This window comes from Lygodium microphyllum, chromosome 27 (genome assembly GCF_053477565.2).
Source record: "Lygodium microphyllum isolate KBCC chromosome 27, Lygodium_microphyllum_v1.1.10, whole genome shotgun sequence".
Lineage (NCBI taxonomy): Eukaryota > Viridiplantae > Streptophyta > Polypodiopsida > Schizaeales > Lygodiaceae > Lygodium > Lygodium microphyllum.
This window is the reverse complement of record NC_141161.1, coordinates 89080853-89097043: the sequence shown is the minus strand read 5'-3', so window position 1 is coordinate 89097043 and position 16191 is coordinate 89080853. Positions and strand designations below refer to the sequence as shown.

At 42.5% G+C, this 16191-nt stretch overlaps 1 protein-coding gene across 2 annotated transcripts in view; it reads right to left on the bottom strand.

Annotated features, from left to right (window-relative positions):
- The window catches only part of LOC148012585 (P-loop containing nucleoside triphosphate hydrolases superfamily protein), a 77198-nt gene that overhangs the window by 20351 nt on the left and 40656 nt on the right, over positions 1 to 16191 (bottom strand). The gene's annotated exons all lie outside the window — the stretch shown is intronic.

Below are 16191 nucleotides of genomic sequence, written 5' to 3'. Positions count from 1 at the left end.
AAGACTCAGTTTTCAAAACTTCAGATAGCAAAATGAATTATAATTTATGACTCATGAATCATCTCTAATTTAAAGAGCAGTGAAGACTGATATCAAGAATAGTGGAACAAGATGCATAATAAGTAAAATCAAGATACAATGATACATGTAACTGTATCATGTGAATAGTCTGTCAAAACTCCAAAGTCCAGTGAGTACTGAGCACTGGATACTAGTCTCTAGACTCTAGTAACTACTAAGTGTCAACATCGATGAAGAACAACTGGCAATTGCAGTCTGCAATGCTAAACTGACTCATGAGTATCATGAGTCATGAATCATCCGGACTCCAAGTGTCCATGCATCTCCTTGTCTGACTCCGAGGACCCTAATCGAGAAGATGATGAAGTAGCCTCAAACTCTAGCTCTGACTCTACCTATGATGCACAATTACATATGGCCCTTGCTCTAGTGGCTCTAGCCCTCCTCTCTGCACGAGTCTCATGCACCGGTGCTAATAGCTCCTCATAGAGTATGGAGTAGATATCCTGCTCCTCCAGCAATATCTTTGGCATGTCACATACCTCCTCTATATCAATCTTGTCAACATTCGCCTCTAAAGGTGAACGAGACATGGATATTAGAGAAAATTCAATATGTTCAATATTCATATATATCACAATTTACAATCCAACTTCCAAGTAATGTTAAGTGTCAAGGTTAAAAAGTTAATTATACATAATACTATTCATTACTAACTTACCTGTGAAGGCTCAGGGAACCAAGCAGTCCTCTCAAGGAGCTAGAGATTACAATGGCAAAAGCTCCAACTAGGCAATTGTGAGCTTATTTCTCTTTTTGGTGTGAAAAAGGCCCATATGCTCCAATTTCTCTTAGTAGGTCCTGAACTACAATATTGTGAGAGGACACGAATGGCAATGCGTTTTTATTCAAATTTTAGAGATTGAGGTTAAGTAATTGGCAATTGCTAATAGCAAAGCCGCAAAATCAACATTTAAGTGGACAATAGATTATAGAATATATAAACTGTTACCTAGGTTGCATAATGCATTAGATTATCAAGATTCAAAACATAAAAGTCACCGATCATATACCAAAGTAGAAGCAAAATTGTTGTATTTCTCCCACCAAGAGACAATCTAAAGCTGTGTCTCTCGAAGCCTTTAGCCGAAATGAAGAGAATGATTGCAGAATGTCAATAAATCATCCTCTACTCTCCTCATCATATCTAGATCATCCCTTGTAAGGCACCTGATGTACTCCATGAAGCCTTCCTCCAACTCCTCGCTAGTGTATTACTCCTCACTACACCAAAGGGGATGCAATACGTGCGACAACATGGATTGGTTTATGGAATCAATCTCATCGTACATTCCATACTGTACAAATCTCATCAATCCTTCAAAGTGAAGGATAATGGATTATAGATAAAACAAGATAGAAACTCAAAAGCTAGAATAATCATCAATGAGTCGTTAACACTAAATAATTATATATGTAAAAGTTAAACAGTAACTTACTTGTCTTAGGGCAAAAATTTGTTGTGAAGTAAGGCCTCGCCAAATTTATCTATATATTCATATGGAAGGCCTAAAGTACTCCCCTCCATATCGGTGATGCGTAATACAATGTAATAAGACTTTTCACCAATGCCTCTGTCTCAACCCATCAACTTTGAATTAAAATATTGCGCCTAAAAGCAAGAGTCTTTCAAGACTCTTTTACTCCATGCGAGCCACTCTTGGCATACAATGGTCCGTATCAAATTTGGACAGACACATATCAACCTCTCCAATACAATAAGCATATAAGCAAATCTAGTAGCAAAGGGCTTCACTAGCTCAAGTGTGCTATTGGCTCGAAATATACTATGACGAATTGTCTCTTCTTTACAAATCTTACTATGCTTGTTGCTATCTTGAAAATGTCATCCACCCAAGATATTTGCCCAACATCTTCAATAAGTAAGTCAAGGAAATTAGATGTATATGGAGTCCATACTATACTAGAAAACTCCTCTTGAAGCATACGTTCCATAGACACACAATTGCTTCCATTATATATCACTACACTTTGGACTCCTATATCCATGATGGCCTTTCGCATGTGCTCCCAAATGAAAGCTCCTATGACAGTAAGACCTAAGATAAAGATATCGATGGCCTTAATGAACATAGTGCCTTTGCATAAAGACACCAAAATATTGTAAACATTTCTTCGACGCATAAGGGCTCTAATTGAGTCTCTATGGATGCTTTTTTTTTTAAAGCTCCCTGTGCATAATACATCCGCGGATGGGCCTTCCCACCCACACTTTATGCGGCTCACTACCATGATTGTCTTCTTCCATTGAAGTGTAATAGCCACATTGAAATGATAGCACACTGAATAAATAAGCATGTGAGTTCCCTAGTTGCCTCTAGAATTGCCTACCTCTAAAATCTTCAATGGACACTTGTACCATGCAAGGAGTTCATTTGTCCACCATCACTAGAAAATAACAATAGGGTCATTTTTGCACTTGGATCCAATACACATATGAATGCACTTCTTTTTTATGAGCCACTAGCACCTCCAATTTGGCTAGCGCCACTAGGCTCACTAGTCTCTCCTTGCTCCACTTGTGCTTTATTAGCCCAAGGATGAGGGGATTCATCCTCTTCTAGCTTAATACCCATACACTTTCGATGCCAAAGATGGAGACTTAATATTACTTCTGTCAGCACATTTGCACAAGGCCTGATATCTTTGTTAGAAATGCACACCAAGTGGTCTTTCGTACACATTACGCTCCCTGATCTCTCTAATCCACAATAGTTGCACCGCCACTTCTTCAATCAATCGAAGCCCTTGTATCCCTTGATTGGAGTGACATGCCTCCAAAATGGATCCAACACCATGATTAGATAATGGAAAATTGGAATTTGAAAAGAGAATAAGTAATAAGTACTTAGAAGAAGATTAAAAAAGGAGGAGGAGTAGGAGGAGAAGGAGAAGAATGGAACTTAAAAGAAGAATAAAGAAGAAGAAAAGAAGGAACTTGGAAGGAGAAGAACTTAAAAAGAGAGAAGAAGAAAAAGAAGGAAAGAAGTAAGAAGGAGGAGGAGGAGTAGCAACAGCAACAGTGAGGGAGGGACTCGAGAGGGCAGGAGGGAGGGACGGAGGTTGAAGAGTGAGCTGCAAGAGGTATAGAGCTAGAGTGCATCATTCTGGAGATGAACACACTAAGACCAAGCAAAAATGCAAAGCGAGGCCCACATTTTCTCTACATAATTAGCTACTCATTTTCTTGCAAGACGCCGAAATGACACTTTTCCATTTCTGTTTCAAGCCGAAACATCCGTCATGTTTCAATAGTCCTAAAACGCCGTTTTGGAATATATTATCCACATTGATTCACTCATCATTAATCATTTCTCTATTCTCTTTGCTTTTATTCATACCCCTAACAAGGACATTACAATTCATGAATCTTTTTCCTTGCTACAAGGCACTATCAAAATGACTAGACCAGAGAGACAGTAGGGTTTGCGAGGGAAAACACAGTGTATGTATGGCAAACACTGAGAGAGAAAAGAAACACAAAAGATGATGAAAGATGAATCATGTTGATAAAGTGAATCTGATACAAGGGTGCCATAGCACAAAGGAAGCCCTTGAGTGCAGGAAGAATGCCGAAGAAGCCTCTAAGTCTGCAAACACAAGATGAGAAGAAGGTGTCACCTAGAGTAGGGAGACTACTGTCGAAGGGTGAGGAGACTCTCAATCTGCAAATGCAAGGATGAAGAGTGGTACCTATGAGCAAGAAGACAGTCGATGAAGCCTCCATCTACAAACGCAAGCCTAATGAGGTGACGCTATCTATTGGAGTGACGTTAAAAGGGTGGGAAGCAGCCACGAACCAAACTCAAGGTGCAACTGCCTTTGATGAAGGTGACGCTTGCTAGAGACAGACGCCAGATGGTGAGGAGTCTCCTTAGTAGCCAAACGCAAGAAGGTGGAACTGCCAGAAGGATGAAGGATGATGCCAGATAGGGTGAATGCTGATGCCAAGAGAGTGTGGACTCCAAACGCAAGGTGTAGGAGCACGGAAGATATTGTCGCCAACAATGGAGGATGAACGCCAGCTAAAGAGGAGTACACTGCCACCACAAACGCAACCAATTGGAGATGAAGGCTCGCGCCAGGAGAGTGTGGGTTCCAAACACAAGGTGTAGGAGCACAGAAGATGCTATCACCAACAATGGAGGATGGACACCAGTTGAAGGAGCATACTGCCACAATAAACACAGCCAACTGGAGATGAAGGTTGGCGCCAAGAGAGTGCAGATGGTGGTAGGAGAGGAGAGAGAGATGATGGAAGAGAGAGTGTCAAAAGACTGATGAAGAGAGAGTGGGAGTGACGGCCTGAAGGATCAGTCGTAAGGAATGAATGAGAGAGTGGCTTATAAATGCGCACAGTCAGTCTAGGGTGGCGCCCCTTTTTGGGGCCACAAACCCTAAACGCAAAACGCAGAAACGCAAAAATGCAAACTGCGGGTGAAGGGTGAAGGGTGAAGGGTTTCTCAACATCCCCTCTCAAGCCCAAAAAGGGGAACAAGAGAAGAGTGAGGTGGAGATGCAATGCTACATGCTAAAGAATGCTCATGTAGCAAGTGTCACTTGAACAGTGTCCCTCGTGAGAAAATTGTCCACTTGCCCAAATGCCCTAGTACAAAGATGATGAAATCATGCAATGCATAGGAGGAATGTCAGACTTTGGGTAGTGCCGAGAACCATAAGGATATGCCCACACTCGATCTCGAGAGTAGGCTCCATACTAACCAAGGGACAAAGAAGATCCACCCTGGAAGCTGAGAATACCACCTAAAAGGAGACCTTTGAAGATAGTCAGGAGACTGGATGAGCTGTAGAACCCGAAACTCAACCTCGAGAGAGAAGCCACTAGCTCCGTGACTCCATGCTAAAGGAATACAAAGGCCTAGTTACCAAGTTGCTGCTGAAGATCCAAGGGCCTCGATCTAAGTAGGTTCTCTAGATCCTCGGTATAAGTAGAGGAAATGACTGCTCAAAGGAGAGCCACTCCTCGAAAGTGAAAGGTGGTGGTGTGTGAAGAACTTCATGGCACATAGGGTCCCTCTCTGAATCAGGAGTAGTAGAAGTAGGAGCCTCCTCTGAAGCCGAAGAGGAACTGGAAGCTCCCTCTAAGAACGAAGTAAGAAAATTCCCCTCTGAATCCCAATCTGAGAAAGAAAGGGAATCCAATCACTCATGGCTCACGAACTGCGAAGCATCAGATGACGAAGGAAGTGCCACCGATCATGCCGAAGAAGATATTTGGGGCTTGAAAGAAGAAGCCAAAAAGCACCAAGAAGTAGCCTCTCAAACCTAAGTGGAAGAGGGTGGGGAAGGAGGCTTAGAATGAGCCAAGGGTAGGGAACAGTCGCAAGCTCTTAGGAGAGTGGAATATGGAGGAGATGTGGGCCGTGGAAGCCACTATACCCGGAAGTAGGTGGGGGAAACCTCCACGCAATGGGGTGGTCTCCAAGAGGGCTTATCACCTCATAAGGTCTTCAAGCCTCCGTGTGCTCAAAAGGACTTAGGGCACGTCGGTTGCGGCTTACTGCCTTGAGCATAATACTCTAATAGCCGATACAGAACGATCTCCGTGGCCCAGAAAGGAGAGGTGGCACAAGGAGTGCCTGGTGGAAGACGCATATACTCTGGAGGGGTGGGGAGCAAAGATCGATGTCGACAATCTTCAGTGGGATGACCGTTCATGCCGCACTAGTAGCACCCAGTGGAAGGGCAATCTATCAATAGAGACGCCATGGTACAAGTGTGGCAAACTGGAGAAGGGAGGGAGGATGGGAGGGAGAAAAAGGATATCTCCCAATGTGCAGCGGAAATGATAGAGAAATCAAATGTTGATGCCAAACCCACCACTGTTCTTTGTCTTCTCTGATGAGGAGGATCTTTGTGGCTCTCTGAGCACCTCCGGCTCTGATACCATGTCAAAATGACTAAGTGACCATAGAGACAGTAGGGCTTGCGAGGAAAAACACAATGTATACGGCAAATACTGAGAGAGAAAAGAAACACAGAAGATGATGAAAGATGAATCATGCTAATGAAGTGAATCTGATACAAGGGTGTCGTAGCACAAAGGAAGCCCTAGAGTGCAAGAAGACTGTCGAAGATGCCTCTGCATTTGCAAACACGAGATGAGAAGGTGTCTCCTGGAGCAGGGAGATTGCCGTCGAAGGGTGAGGAGCCTTTTGAATCTGCAAACGCAGGGATGAAGAGTGGTACCTACGAGCAAGGAGATAGGCGATGAAGCCTCTGTCTACAAACGCAAGCCTGATGAGGTGAGGCCAGTTGCTGCTGGAGTGACATCAGAAGGGTGGGAAGCAGCCAAGAACCAAACACAAGGTGCAATTGCCTCTGAGAAAGGTGACGCCTACTAGAGACAGACGTCAGATGATGAGGAATCTCCCTGGCAACCAAACGCAAGAAGGTGGAGCTGCCAAAAGGGTGGAGGATGACACCAGATAGACTCCAAACGCAAGGTATAGGAGCAAAAAAGATGTTGTCGCCAACAATGGAGGACAGACACTAGCTGAAGAGGAGCACAGAGCCACCATAAACACAGCCAATTGGAGATGAAGGCTGGCGCCAGGAGAGTGTGGAGATGGTGGTAGGAGAGGAGAGGGAGAGAGATGATGGAAGAGAGAGTGTGTCAAAAGACTGACGAAGAGAGAGTGGGAGTGACAAACTGAAGGATCAGCCGTAAGGAATAAATGAGAGAGTGGCCTATAAATAGGCACAGTCAATCTAGGGAGGCGCCCCTTTTTGAGGCCGCAAACCCTAAACGCAAAACGCAAAAACACAAAAACGCAAACAGCAAGTGAAGGGTGAAGGGTTTCTCAACAGGCACCCTGTCTTAAATCCATTAGACTGCATTTTAGGGAAGATTAGGTCGCCCAACTATCCAATCTCCCCTGGCTACCATCATCTCCATCCTGGCAACTGCTTCTTGCTGCCAAGCGACCAATTTGTATCTATGTTTTACAATGCAACTCCTTTTTGGCATCCGTCACAGTTTTTACAGGCAGTCTATTGTCCCTCCATGCTACTTTTGCTGCTAACAGGCCCTCTATTGCTACATTTTACCCTGGGTTAAGTCGTCCTATTGTTCTTCTCAGTCTAGAGCTCAATGGTTGTTGGTAATCTTCATATTTTCCTCTCTGATGACATTTAAGGATTGCGTTCCACTCCCTCTACAATTATCCTTCACCATTCAGCATTTACCTTTGAGACCCTACCGCCCAGAGGATTGCACTTCACTCCCTTCACTGTGCAAATTCCCTTTAGATACTACCACATAATCAGCCAAGACAATGCAGTCATCTTTTGCTTTGCTCCATTGTACCATCATAATTTATTTAGCATGATTCAAGTTAATCATTTTTCACTCTTTTTCTAAGTTTTCTTCTCTCAGTGTTTGCCATACACTTTGTGTTTCTCTCTACAAACCCTACTGTCTCTTTGATATGGTATGAGTGCATACCGTCCCATCACTTTTCTCGACATGGTATTAAAGCAAAGGTGATCAAAGAGATGAAGTTCATATTCATCAAAGAAGGCAAACAAAGGTTGCGGGTTCAACATCACCTTCAAATTTTCCCCTATTTTTGCTGCATCATTGAGAAATACCTGTATGCTCTTCTCCCTTCCACCCTTTTCTTTGAAGTTGGACACACCGATGCTATGGCCTCTCCACAAGATGGACCAACCACTAGTTGTATCTCCTGCAACGAAGAACATTCATATCACCAAAGATTGTCAACATCGACCTGTGCTCCCTGGCCCACCAAAGTATGTGTCTTTTCCCCCGGTATTCCTTGTGCCACCTCACCATTCTAGGCCACAGAGATCATTCTACGTTGGCTATCAAATTTTTATATGCAAGCCAATAAGACGCATCCAATGCACACTAAGCCCTTGTGAGCAAAAAGAGTCTCTAACACCCCACTAGGTAATAGACCTTCTTGGAGACCACTGGAATGCAATATGGAGATTTTCCCCACCCATTTCTGGGTTCAGTGGATTTCCCATCCCATGGTTCTATAGCTTGCTCCATTGAGAGACAATGGCTATTGGATATCGTCTCCTTTGTCAATTCACTTCGAGAGAGACAATGGCTGTTGGACTCCTTCCACTCCTTTGGCTCCATAGTCCGCTCCACTCAGAGTAAGAGACTGTTGCCCACTAGTGGCTCCATAGGAGCTATCTATTTCCTCGCTATCCTTGTATGGCTCCACAAACATCAACACTAATGTGGGCATCGAGGAGTTTTTGTGTAATACTCTCCCTCCACGCCCTCTTCTCCTCAGGTTCGAGAGGCCACCTCTTGAAGCCACTTCCTCCCTCCTTAGGTTCAAGAGGCCACCTCTCAAAGCTGCCTAGCCTCTATTCCATTGGAACCTCAAATACCTTCATCGGCACCACCAGTGGCATTTCCTTTGTTATCAGGCACTCCAGATGCCGTGATCCATGAGTCTTTAGATTCCCTCTCTCTCTTAGAGGGTACTCATTTTTCTTCTACTAGATCTCATTCCTTCAACTTCAAAGGGGATCCCTCTGTTGAGCTAAAAATGCAGAAGCCTCACTTTAAACAGCCCCAAAACACACTTAATTAATGAAGAAACCTACTTATTTTAAAAAGAAATGCAATCCTAGAGAGTTATTGTGTCCCACATGCAAAACCCTAATTTGGGTGCCCCAAACTTTCTATAAATAGACATGCAACCCAATACTCTCTCAATCTCGTTTTTACAAGTTTCAGGAGCCATATCTCTACTGACCACACCCCGTTCGTGGAGGCCATCACGGCCAGCCATTTGCTACCATTTGGCGCCTGATTCCAAGCTTTGCCTTCACTCTGTAATTGTTGCTTAGTACCCTGGAGCTATCGCCTACAGTCAGATTGCTGCATTTCATGCTGACACCATCATCTAGTGTTGTCACCATCAATCTAGAGCTACCACCTTGACATTCTCTCTCTTGCACAAGCTATGTATACACTTTTTGGTTGCTGCCCTAACTTTCTATCTCCTCTATCTACTACATTTACATCTAATAGTTGTAGCCCAGTTTTTCTCTCTCCTCAAGTACCTGTGTTTTGAGTGTTACTCTCTACTGTACTACCGTCTATATTAAATCTAGTCTTCCTTGGCTGTATTTGCTCATATTTGACACACAAAGGCTACCACCTCTGCCTTGTTCCTAGCGATACGAGAGTTCGAGGTTCAGTATTCACTGCATAGTGTGTTTGTTGCATGAGCACTGTATATTCAATAATCATTCACTTCATTATTCATTGTGTTCATTGTCTCTAAGTTACCCTAGCCCTAACTCTAACTATGTTCTGTGTTTATCAATTTGTGCATTATTGTATGATTGGTTTTGTGTTTTCAACGTTTAGAGCATTTCTTCACATGGTATCAAAGCTAGATACTCTTTGAGAAACCTTGGCCTTTGATCAGAAAGCTCATTCACAAAAGCAAGAACAACAAAAGGGTCAGATGACTTCCAACACATTCACAACACTGCTCCAATCTCCACAACCAAACATGGACAGAAACAATCAAGAGTGGATCTCTCAACTTGCTACAGACTTGCTACAGCTGAATTTGACATGGGCGGAGAACCATCGGACTACCATGGAATCCACAAACCATATCAAATTTCTGCCGTTGAGTATGATCTCATCTCTATGCATAGGGCTTAGCGAGAGGTTGAAGGTAAGCTTGAGTTTTCTCCTTTAGATTCAGTGCACAAAACTAATGATCTTGTATGACCTTTGGAATCTCCACTATGAACCGGCCATCCGCAAGTGGAACCTAGCTCAGATTACACATCACTTCCATAGTACTTTTCTCCAATGCCAGGTACAAACTCTATTATTTCAGATTCTATGCCAACCAATTATGTATTTTCTGTTGGATCGAGGGATGCTTGTCAAAAAGGGACTCTTTAAAACAAACTTTGGTTTATGAGTAATGAGGAAGACGTGTATTTTTTTATGAGCTCAAAACTAGGCAAGAAGCTTAAAGAAAAACTTGTAAGTATTCTGTCACTTCCTTTTCCTTCAAATGATTGTATTTCTCATGGTTAATTTGTAGTAGGTGCATCTTCATCTAATGCATTTAATGGACAAAAGCAACCAACCATGTTTCCCACAACAACATCCATCACAAATGCATTCAGGCTCCCACCTATCCCTCCCTCATCTTCCGTTGCACTTTCCTTTTCACTTCATTAACTGCACCACCTTATCCACCACTCACCACACTCGGGGATTCTGCATATTTAAGCACAGCCTTTAGGACCTCTACATACGTGTTTCCAGGTGATGTACTTGTGACGGAGGCTCGACCTCCCCCACACACTTTTGGATTATCCCTCTAGGAGTGCATCCTAGACATAATTGAGTGTGGATCGTTTGGTATCACAATTTGCCTCTATGGCATTACCTAGTGGATCATCCGGTCATTCTATTGTAGCCCACACAACCGACATTTGGATAAGGCTATCATGTCCCAGTGCCTCCACCTACACCTATGGTGTCAAATGGACCTATGTCCGTTTTGATACCTCTACAACAATCAGTACTCATTGGACATCAACATCCCAGCTGAATATCAGCGTCTCCTCGCTGAGTTTTCAACTACTAGGGCTCCTAAATTCTCTAACGATCAGGTTATATCCTATTCCTTAACAAGCGGCCAAGAAAATATTTTCATTTTGTGCAACATGTAATTTCATTGCCTTTGATGCTCACATGTTATGAGTTTGAGTATCAATTGTTGCATTACGCACGATTGTCCGATCAATTTCATAACACATCCTCGATAGAGGGGGCTCTAGTTACATCTTTTTAGAAGAGGCAACAAAGCAAGGGCAAATAAAACTCAAATCAAAATCAAAATCAAAACAAGGCTAGTAAATCCCAAGAAACCACTCAATCTTCTCTTCAATGTGAATGGCAGAATGTACCTAAAAAGAATACGTGTTGTCAACATTGTCAAAAGGCTAGCCATTATGACGACGAGTATCAATCTAAGGCAAAAGGCACATAGCCAAAATCCAAGAATCAAACCCTTGCATCCCAGTCAAGTAACCCTTAGGAAGGGAAGCAAAGTGGTGGCAGCCCCTACCAAGGGCAATGGCAAGGCCAGACCCACACTACCACCAAAGGAGTACAACTGAGATCCTCTAATCTTCTCCGCTAATCCAAGGGCCTCTTGTTGTCAAAATTGACCAGCAAGCCTCCAAACTAATTTGCCCCTTGGTTTGCTTGGGGATTGACCTATACCCTAATCCTTAAAAGACAAATTCAACCCCAAATCTGATATTGCTTGGCTTGCCTCATGAATCTCCCTAAAATTTCTCAATTTCAACTACTAGAATTCAAGTCCTAGGCCCTCATTTCTGAGAATGCATCTCGAGGCCGCTTTTAAAACCCTAATTTCCATTGTAAACTAGGGTTTACAATAAAGATTGACTAAAATCCCTTTCTTTGATGGCTTAAATTGCTTGACAAAGCTGAGATAACTTAAGAAGTGGCTTGGGGATGAGAGAGAATACTATAGAGAGAAAAATTTCAAACTTTCATTGCAAGAAATACTAAAAAACTACTATTGCCCTACTTAGACAGTCATGAAACCCATCATCTACAGCTTAGAACCACCAAAAAGACTGTTGCCCCCTCTTCTATGCTGTCACCTGCACCAAAAGGATCTTGGGCTGCTGTCATCTACTCCTAAAGGGCTCCAAATTGTTGTCACTTGCTATACGACTAATCCCTAGTTGCTGCAAATCACATCAACACCCTCTTCTTGCTCTCTAACACCCTCCTTCTCTCTCACAATAGCTGGAATAAACTTCCAACAAACCCTAGAAACGTTTTTCCCACTTGCATGGGCAAGTTTTGCGAAGTAGAAACCTTCTAATTCCATTTTTCAACATTATCCAGCTTATTAAATTAATTTTTAAATTAATAATTTTGATAAATTAATTTAATCATTATTATGGTACTCAAAAAAATAAATTCACCAATCAATAATTAAATTGGCCATGCAAATTTGTCTTACAAGTATCCTTGAGCAATTATTAGCCCTTAGACTAGCATTAATTAATTAATTAATGCCTAATCTCTCATATCACCACTAACATTAGTTGCCAATAAATTAGTCAAGGTCAAAATCTAACATCGAGTACTACCTAGTACCTGTAAGGCATAACTTGTTACAACTTTTGCCTTTGGTACCAACTACATCCTTGAGATCCCTCGCCTGTTACCATGAAATAATTGCCATGCGGATCACATGTGCTAAACAACCTTGCACATTTGATTAATATCTTAATCAAATGTTATAAGTAAGATTAGAGCATCTCGAAATTTCACATCTCAGTGACACTAAATGGTACCTTATGATTTTATAAGCTATGGTATAATATTATTATAGAGAAAAGTTTTCAACTTGATTATTTTGGACTAAAGATTATAGAATAGATATTTAAGTCTAAATAGCAATGCTATTAGAGTATATAAGATTAATACTTAAGGGTAGCATGTCAAAACCTATGCCACATGCACTACCGTTACCTACAACTTCCAAGTATATAGATGGGAGTGGCTACATCATACATGAATAATCATACAACTTACAAGTACACAAATGGGAGTGGATACATCATATTTAAATGATCATACAAATAAGAGAAGTGTAGGCTTAGAAATAGGAGATGGCCATTTTCTAGCTTCTCGTCCCAATCCCATCTGTTCCCATACCCTTCCAATCCTATCCCCATGCTAGAGCCCCCTATCATGATAACAGGGGATGGTAATTCCTGCCATTCCTACCCCCATCGCCATTTCTATCCCCAAAACCCATTCCATGTTACTATGACTGTAGGCTTGAGAGAGAGAGAGAGAGAGAGAGAGAGAGAGAGAGAGAGAGAGATATGAGAGACTTTAGAGAGAAAGAGAGGCTTGGGGGGAGAGAGAAGAAAAAAGGAAGTAAAAAACAAAAAAGAAGAAAAAAAGAAAGAAATTTGTAGGCTTGGGGGAGAGTGGCAAAAGAGGCCATGTTTTTTCGTACTAAATCGTATGAATACATACAGTATAATATCGTATCGATCGTACCATTAAATAGTCTATACTGGTAACTACGTATAGAGACAACCCTATCATCTTTATTTCATCACATTTATCGATGACTCCTCTAGGTACACTTGGGGGTTTGAAGGCTAAATAAGATGTATTTATGTACTTCAAGCATTTGGTTGTCAAATTGAAAACTGGAACTATATTGAAAGTGCAAACTCTTTACATAAATAGAGGGGAAAAGTACATGTCTAAAGCCTTTGAGACTTATTTGTTAGACCATGGCATTGCACATCAATCTTTACTAAGGATGACTCCTCAACAGAATGGAGTGGTGGAACACAAGAACTGTACCCTTGTGGAAATGGCTAGATACATGTCGAAGAGCAAAGGGTTGCCTCATAAATTTTGGCCTGAAGGCCTTATGAGTGCAAATCATGTTTTGAATTGTGCTCCTACAAAAGCATTGAAGGCCATTCTACCATATGAGGCATGGTACGGCAAGAAGCCTAGTGTGGATTACTTTCATGTTTTTGGTTGTGTTGCTTATGCACATGTATCCAAAGAGCTTCATGGAAAGCTTGCTAACAAGGTAGTAAAATGCATTTTTATTGGGTATAGCATGGAAAGCAAAGGGTATAGGTTGTTTAACCCTTCCACATGCAAGGTTTCTTTGAGATGAAGTCAAAAGGAATGGATACGGGCATTGAATTTATCCCAATGTGCATGGGCCTTCTCCAAGTCGACTTTCTCAAATTTAGAAAGAGAGTTCGGATCCTTGAGCATTGGACAATCTATCTTATTAGTCACCATCTCCACAAGATTATACGACTCTAAAATGGCCTCCATCATCACCTTTAGCATGTTCAAGTTGTCTCCATCTAGCGTCTAGCGCTGAGGAAGCACAGGTAGAACATGGACCTTACAGTCCACCCATATCTAAATCAGTAGACATCCTTCTCCGCCTTTAAAATGCCACAGTTCACAATAGCCCCCCTTTGACTTCAAAAATGCAGCAGAAGGGACTTCCTCTCCTGGCTCACTGGGTCTTCTTCAGTACCAAAGTTGATCAAAAGGCAAAATCTAGTATTAATTGCTGAAAGCACAGCCCTCTCAACACTTCTTACTGTTCACAAAATCGGGTCTGCACACCCCCTCCTAGCACACAAGCAGGTCTAGGCTGCCCTCCAAATCAGAAAATGCAGTAATTCTTGCTTTGTTGACACACTCTCTGTTAGATATTGTCATCCTCTAGACAGGCAGTCATATGCATTCGCGAGCAGTTTTGTGTGGTGCAGCAAGCAGGATATCCACATGGCAGATTTCTGTGCAGTCGCAGTAGGCAAGACACATGGCAGTCTGGTCGTACAGCAGGTGATGTCAGCAAACGCAGCAGGTTGCAGTCATTGCAGGTGCCACGTGGCACAGTAGGTGCAGTTGGCCAGTTTTTGTGCAATCAACTGCACTTAATGCAGCCAACCTGTATTATTTTTAGCATTTCTTTTGGGCTATTTATTATGCCCAGCCTCCACACACTTTCAGATATTCTGATCACAGGTTTCCAGATTGTTGATCATGGAGACAGCTTCAAGGTTCACAACTTGTGAGATCTTTGAGGAGGAGACATACGCAGACATACACTCTGCACCCTGTACATATCTGCTTCCTGATACAGCATTCTTCATTGCAGATTTTCTGTGTTCCACTTTCTCCTTCTCTCTCTTCTCTCTCTATATTCACTCTCAATGTTGGTCATACACTTCCGCACCGCTTCACTCTGACATGGTATTAGAGCTTTGAAGGACTAACTAAGGGTGGACCTAGCTGAAGAGGAGATTTCAGCATGACACAAGGCTGTGTTTTCAGTGTTCAAGGGTGAGCAAGAGGGCTGCGCATTAGAACAAGGTTGAGATGAGCGTAGGCGTGCGAGAAAGGAGTAGAGTTGTTGAAGCTGCTCCTGATTTTTGCTATTTGAGAAGGAAGAAGGCTGCATTTTGGCCCTTCAAGTGCAGATTTTACCTTCTCATCGCCTCCAACAAGTGAAGGAGGAGTAGGATGAGCGGCGAAGAGCCCTGGCAGGCTGCATTTATATAGCCAGAGGGGGTTACTTTTTGTGTTTTGTGCAAGCATTTTAGGTGAAGATGGCTTTTGAGGCCAAGACAGTTTTTCAAGCAATCATGGACCGAAAGGTGCCTGTGTTACCAGCTCTTCCATCAGATCAAATGCTCGATGGTGTTATGATGCTTGCCATTTTGGAGTTCTATGATTTGGCGGAGCTTGTTATAAAGGCTATCCACCATCCTTCTTTGAGAGACGATTCCAAACTCTCTCGCATCCGCTCGTTTTCATTTCATTCATGCACTATAGCTGTGATCTCCCATATAGAGCATTCGATGGTGGCTCAAGAGATACAGCTAGAGCTTGATTAGATGTACGATCGAATGACCGTCATGAAACGAGTTTCTTTGCAAATGCAAATGAGGACCACGAGTGTCAACAAGTCATTTTCTATGCGGGAGCATACCAACAAGCTAAGGCGGCTTCAACTGTTCGTACAAAATGCAAAGAAGGTGATCACTTCTGAAGACGTGGCGATAACTCTTCTTTCAGAGTTACCGCCTCATTTCAACGGTTTTTATTCAACCTTGATTGCCTCAGGGGGTTCGAAAACTCTTTGTTCGGAGGAGTTGGTTCCTATGGTCCTGGACCAAGAGGAGCAGTTGAAAGGGACCAATGTTTTCAAATCGAAGGCATTGATAGGTTAGTCCTCTCAAAAGAAGGGGAAGGACCAAAAAAAGAAGAAAGAGGACAAATCAAAGAAGGACAATCAATTGGATATAAAGTTTGCCTTCTTGAATGGGGAGTTGAAGGAGGAGGTCTATGTTGAGCCACCTCCAGGCTTCGGTTCTTTTGATGGTAAGATGTACAGGTTGAGGGAGGCTATGGCCTTAAGCAAGCTCCCCATGCTTGAAATGAAAAGATTAACTTGTTCCTCCAATAGTATGTCCACACCTCAG